The sequence below is a fragment of the Macrobrachium nipponense genome, chromosome 26, assembly GCF_015104395.2.
Source record: "Macrobrachium nipponense isolate FS-2020 chromosome 26, ASM1510439v2, whole genome shotgun sequence".
NCBI lineage: Eukaryota > Metazoa > Arthropoda > Malacostraca > Decapoda > Palaemonidae > Macrobrachium > Macrobrachium nipponense.
The window spans coordinates 48271165-48278664 of NC_087215.1; positions in this window are offsets into that span (position 1 = coordinate 48271165).

The window sequence follows — 7500 nt, forward strand, 5'->3', positions numbered from 1 at the left end:
TTCATTATTCTCTCTCTCTCTCTCTCTCTCTCTCTCTCTCTCTCTCTCTCTCTCTCTCTCTCTCTCAAATGGAGATTTTTTTGGCAGGTAATGATTATATTTACTTTGTTTTTTACGCTGGTCTTTTAAAAATAACCATACTATTTAATGATTTTCACGGTAGAAACCTTTGAGTTGAAGATGCACCCGTGCGCTCTGCCCGTGGAAACATTATTTAGTATAATCACGTTTATATGTTGCTGAAAGTAAACGCTTTGTATAATAATAATAATAATAATAATAATAATAATAATAATATAATAATAATAATAATTATTATTATTATTATTATTATTATTATTATTATTATTATTATTATTATTATTTTTTTTTTTTTTTTTTTTTTTTTTTTTTTTTTTTTTTTTTTGCTCTATCAGTCCTCCAATTCGACTGGGTGGTATTTATAGTGTGGGGTTCCGGGTTGCATCCTGCCTCCTTAGGAGTCCATCACTTTTCTTACTATGTGTGCCGTTTCTAGGATGACACTCTTCTGCATGAGTCCTGGAGCTACTTCGGCCTCTAGTTTTTCTAGATTCCTTTTCAGGGATCTTGGGATCGTGCCTAGTGCTCCTGATTATGGGTACGGTTTTATTATTATTATTATTATTATTATTATTATTATTATTATTATTATTAGTATCGATTTCTTAGCAATTTTTTCAGTCAGCTGTTTACTAGGATTATGTAATGCCTAATCTGGTCTTCAATAATATCATCCTATGTTTATGGATGTGTGTATGTAAGTATGTATGTGTGAGTATGTAATTATGTATGTGTGAGTGTGTATGTTTGTGTATGCGTAGGTGTTTATAAATTTCACCGAGCGTAAGTCCAAATACGGGTAATTTTAAGTACTGTAAATGATTATATTGTTGAAGCGGCCAAATCTCATTGCCTTATTGGATTTTCAGGTCTTATGAAGAGCTCTGAAAAGCTTAGCCACGAGTCACTTAAAGAACCCCACTCACTATAAATTTACTAAAATCCTGTAAACTAGCTCACGACCGAGTAAGGCTTCCTTAGTGATGTCCTTCTGAATATTCAGGTGTACCGAAGCCTTCGTTTCTACAAACGATTTGAGTAGAATTACAAATGTTCTTCTCTACTTAAGGAAGTAATCCTGGCGTGGGGTGTGAGTTGAGTGCGATGTAATCCCGGAATGGAATATTTTCGCTACCGTTCGTTTATCTCTCTCTCTCTCTCTCTCTCTCTCTCTCTCTCTCTCTCTCTCTCTCTCTCTCTCTCTCTCTCTCTCTCCTTCCTCGTGTCCGTGTTTAATTGTCAGTATCAATTTATACATATTTACCAATATTTAATACACAATCGTTATAGTTGTAACTTTCCTCACTCTCGCTTTTGTGTATAGAATTTCTCAAGCAGCCTATTTATGAAACTGATAAATGCATTGTAATGCCTCGGTGTGATTCCTTGAAAATAACGACGGGACGGAGGGCAGGTCATGAACGTATATTTACTTCAGCAGTTGCTCGAATTTATGAACGAAAAAAGTGATTCTTCTCAATATTTGATTAACTTGTTATGCTTTTGGAACTGAAGACGTGTACGTGGAAACGGCACATAGCTTGCTTGCATGTGTGTGGGCCCCGTGAGATTCCCGTTCGATTCGGGTCGCGCTATTTTCCCGAAGCTGTAGATCTTTCTTTTTCAGGAATGCATCAGTAATGTGTTAGAACTCACGAGTCCTCAGCCATTATAATTGACACAAATCACAGTAGGAAGCTTTGCCTTTTATATTTAATTTTTTTCCATTTGATAATTTAGGTAGCGCTCATCAATATGATTCACTCGGTTATATGCCAAACAGAACATTTATGAACGAATATCCCATAGTGTATTAATCAAAATGTTTTCATAGAATACATTATTTACGCTTGGTGATCATGAAGAATGTATTGGATGGTTCCAAAACTAATAATTACAGTTGTCAACCTGCTGATTTTCGTATGTGAATTAAAATTTAAAGTTCCCTTCCGAGGCATTGCCCATTAGATATTCATGCGTTGTATTCTTCATGAGGCGATAATAAGAGCATTGTACTAAGACTGCAGAATAAGAGACTGAAGGGATTGCAATGACTAAAAATATTCAGATGATGTTCTTAGATTCCCTACAATATTTTCTTAAATTATATGTCACTTATTGAAATGCCTTCAGACTGAGTACCGGTGATTTTCGATTATTTATCAGTGTGTTCACACACACATATACATGTATATAAATTCTCTCTCTGTCTACCGCCTACCTATTGAAAGAGGACTAAGCTAAAGAAGAAGAAGAAGAAAAGAAAAAACCATGATGTTTTCGTATCGTCTCACGTGAACACGTGTCTTCACATGTGGAAATGTGCATTTGTGGCTACATATGCGCATGAAAATACAATGCGAGCACACACACGTAGCATCACATGGTCCACTACTTGAGTGATTACGGTGGAACAAGCGTGGTGCCTTTGCCACACGTTTTTGCGCCCCGCCAGATGTGAGGGCATTGAATGGGCTTTTTGAGAAGTAGGGTGTCTCTCAGTCTTTCTTCCCTGTGGGGAGTTTATTTGTATCTTAGATAAAGTGGCTGCCGGATGCTGCAGTTAACAGTTGTTGGGTGCTTGTTATTGAAATTTCGTTGTCTGTTGTTTGTTCCTAACGCCAGATAGTATTGAATTCGCCAATATTATGTTATCTATACGTTTGTAAATTCATGCGTGATAAAAGCAAAATGTTCTTTTGATCCCTTCGTGGGGTACTTGGACGACAAAAAGACTGCTTCTAACCCCAAATGCTTGGGAAAACAAGCGACTACGGAGATGCTCTTTCGGCAGAGATGCTTGACAAAGCAGCTCTATGAATGTCATAAGTGATTTCTCTCTCTCTTTCTCTCTCTCTCTCTCTCTCCCTCTCTCTCTCTCTCTCTCTCTCTCTCTCTCTCTCTCTCTCTCTCTCTCGACGCCGTTTCAAGGCTAATGAAAGGCTTTTGGGTGCTTGTCTCTTATTGTTAATTAAACTGCTCTGCAGCGAGAGGAATGCTTGTGCTTAAGGTGGGATTGATGTTTTAGAACGAAATATCCTTCATATAATATTGTCATTTCAGTTTTACCACTTATTAAAGATCGTTCCGTAAGTGTTCGGCAGATAGTGGAACCCGAGGTAAGCGAGAACGGTATGAACCGAAACCCTAGCAATGGTGACGTTCCTGAATGATCTGTTTTCGTTAGTTTTCGTCTGTCGATGTAATTTAATATATAGATGAATGCATAAAATGTATGGATGTGGAAATGAATATTTTATGAAAATTATATGTATTTGCAATAGCTTTTGTAATCACATAGCATTGTAAATAGACACACACACACACACACACCACACACACACACATATATATATATATATATATATATATATATATATATATATATATATATATATAGTTAGTATATACATTCACATACACACTATACATACACCTACAAAAAGTCAGGTGAGATGTCGTGGGAAAAAATTTTTCAGACACTTTTTTTTCCTTTGTGATTTTTTTCCCTTTGTGGCCTCCTTGAATTCGATTTAGTTCTCAATTGCATTCTTTGACACTGCATAGTTCGCACGGGGGGTTACGTAAGTCCCATGATGATGGGGAAACGGCAGTGTCAAATGAACTGCCAGCCATGTTCAAGGCGTTCGTCTGCTGAAACCTGTTTGCTTATCTGGCGGTGTTGGCTCCTGAATAGCTCTTCGCCTCGTTATGAAGTTCTTTAATGGGTTTGCTCGCTGGCTCTCCCCCTCTCCTCCCTCTGTTATGCATTCTATTGCCGGGGCTTCTCTTACAGAGGGAGACGTAGTAAGTGGTCATTTGAATTTTAGCTGTATTTCTTAAACACTTGAAAATATATCATTCATTTTTTCTCATTGAATGTCAGAAGAGAATATATTATTTGTTTGTATATATATATATATATATATAATATATATATATATATATATATATATACCTATAATACCCCCTATATACATATAAATATATATATATATATATATATATATATATTATATATATATATATATATATATATATATATATATATATATTAAAATCTCGCACATATGACGCGGTGCATCATTAGTCTGTGAAGAAATAAAAACAATTACATTACATTAATACATCAGGTGGTCAAATGGTCTGGGTCCTTTGTATAGCCAATTATAGAGTCGTTACTCATAAAAAGGCTAGTTCCTTCACTAAAAAATAACACCTCGGCTTCAACTATGTATCTGGCATAGTTTTCGTCTTAACTGGGACTTCAGTTTTTGTCATTCCCTCTTCTTCTCTTACCTTGGATGGTTGGTGTTTCAGTACTCTCTCTCTCTCTCTCGTTTATTTTACTGTCTTTTTTTTTATGTCAGTTTTAATCTTAAATTTTTATATCTTTTGTGAATGCCTTTGATGTATTACTATAATATAATCGTTTTTTTATTTCTTCGCAATTGATGATGCACCGTTGTTGTGTGTGCGAAACTTTTTTTGATAATAAGTTACTGCCTTGTACTAAGATGTATCATGGAACCTCCTGAAATATATATATTATATTATATATATATATATATATATATATATATATATGTATGTATGTATGTATGTATATGTATATATGTATGTATATGTATGTATGTATGATGTATGTACTGTGTATGTATGTATGTATGTATGTATGTATGCCAAGATATGTATGTTAATCTCTCCTGACATTCAGTGAGAATAAGAAATGAATGTTTATATATATATATATATATATATATATATATATATATATATATATATATATATATACGTGATGATATGTATAAATAAAGGTAATGCCACTGAGGAAAATGAGAAAAATGAGAACTGCCGAGATCTTTCGGTCATAACGACCCTTAACTATAGGCAAGACTGATCAGAACAATGAGAAACACAGTACAGGTAAGCATATACAAACGGACATTACAGGACCTTTTGTTAATCCTGTAATGTCCGTTTGTATATCTTTCCTGTACTGTGTTTCTCATTGTTCTGATCAGTCTTGCCTATAGTTAGGGGTAAGTAAGACCAAAATATCTCGGCAGTTCTGGTTTTTTTCATTTAAAAATTATATAAATTATTTGGTATATTCTCTAGATTTTCTTGACATAAAATTTTTTTTAGTGTATAATTTTAGAAAATGAGATGATCCTAGTATATTTTCATCGATAAAAAGATATTCGCGTATTTTATTTTGATATTAAAAAAATGTATACTATTCTGGGATATTAAAAAGCCTTGTTTATTATTCTGAGAAAGTAAAAAGAGGTTTTAGCACCCTGGGCTAATGGTTTAGCGTACTACTCTGAATTATTGATAAAATGCGGTTATATAACCGTAAATATTGGTAATACACTGGCGTAATATTTTGAAACTTTGATCATATTCATTTATATTGCCGTAAAACTTTGTCTTAATTTTTATTTACGACCACGATAAATTTCAAGACATACTTCAGGGCCTCACGTTATCCCAGGAGTAACCATAAATCTTCCATGAGATTACTCTTGGAGACAAATGGTTAAAGAGCTAATTTATTTTTTATCATAAAACTTCATTGTTCGTGTTTTCTGTAGCGACATTTATATTTGCGAGGTTTTGCGCAAATGTAAATCACCTGATATTTATCTGAAAGGCACATCTCTTGTGCGACCGTATACTTCATTTTTCTCTATCTTATACATCTAGTTTTTTTACTTATCGTACCTCGTACACTACGCTTTCAGTTATTCATCTTTGTTTTTTTACTCGAGAACTGAATCTCCTTCTGTCCTTATACACAATCACGCGCCTCTCTCTCTCTCTCAGGATGATTCTAGACATGCAACACTCCTGTCAAAGTAGTACTAACACCTGAGATGCGAGAATTAATTGTCCGCCAAGCCAGATTTTTTTTTTTAATGTGAGGGTTTCACGTTCGGTGTCATTATTATTTCCTTGTTTCTCTGAGAGAGATAGAGAGAGAGAGAGAGAGAGAGAGAGAATGTCTCTTATCATTGCTCATCCATTTGGGTGTGGGTCCTCCAATCCTCTGATGACCATTTGAGCCCACCTGTAAACTTTGTCCCCAGGGAATGTATCAGTTTTATTTGCATCATTCTCCAGCATAGAATTTCAATGACTATATTATCTCCAGACCATTAATAAAAATAAGCATACTGAATTTTGTCAGGTCTCCTTTCTGTGGTGCTGTTGCTATGACTTCCAATTCCCAGTTCCTGAGCTTCTTTATTATTGATTCTACTTCAAAAAACCTCGAATTCATTCATTAGTACATTGAATACTTCTGTAGCTTCTGGCATATAGATCAAATGACCACCTTCCCCCATATCTCTTACTTATGACCTCTCAAAAATGTTCCGCCCGGTGTTGTATATCTTCTTTCTTCTTCTTCTTCTTCTTCTTCTTCTTCTTCTTCTTCTTCTTCTAATGTTATGTATGACCCATACCTCTTTTTAACGGGTATTTGCTTCGCTTTTTCTTTGATTATGAATGTTCTTATCGTCACTAATAATTCTTTGGGTGGACCTTAACACCAATGCCACTCCCTACATCTATGGCCTTGACAGTATATCAACCTGTTTGTCCAAATAGTCTTTCACTTCTGCGTGCTCTACATTTAGCTTCCCTGTCTTGACTTGACTACTTCACGTGTATTACTTTGCGTTCTTCATCTCCTTCATGCTTTCGTCTGTTCTCGTTAACCCATAGCCAAAAGCTTCATTGTCAAAAGATTGACATATATTCCATATGTCACTTCTTACCTCTCTGAGTGTCCGCTAAGCCTCAGATGCTCGTATGGTTTCTAGAAACACCTGTTTCGTCATTCAGCAGCAAAACCCTTTTGATGATCGTTTTCAATCAGAATCATCGTTTGAAACTTGGGAACTTTCTCAACTTTTTCGCTGGGAAATTTTGATCTCACTTTAGAATCACACGGGTGATATCTGCTCCTCTGTAACGAAACTCATAGATACAATTATCCAATTCATTTGCGTGTAAAGATGTTTTTGCATGATGATGGTTGTCGTTATCAGTAATAAAAAATTCTTCCAAAAAGTATGATAAAATATATTACGGACTAACTGGAATATCACTTTCAAGAGTCAAACAACACCAATTTTCAGTGGGAAATGGACAAATATCGAATGCATTATTCATACATATGAGAGATTTAGATCATCCTATTTAATAACTGAAGTCAGGCAAGATCCTTAATTAATGCTATGAAGCGACACAGTTAAAAGGAATATCATTGAATCTTGTTTCATCAAAACAAATAGTGGAAGTGTTCTAAATTTAAATCTTGGTTTGGTTTGAACTCGATGCCTTCATAATTAAAGCAACAAAATTAGTGTAATCAGTTGTATAAATGTTTTTGGACTTTGTATGGCT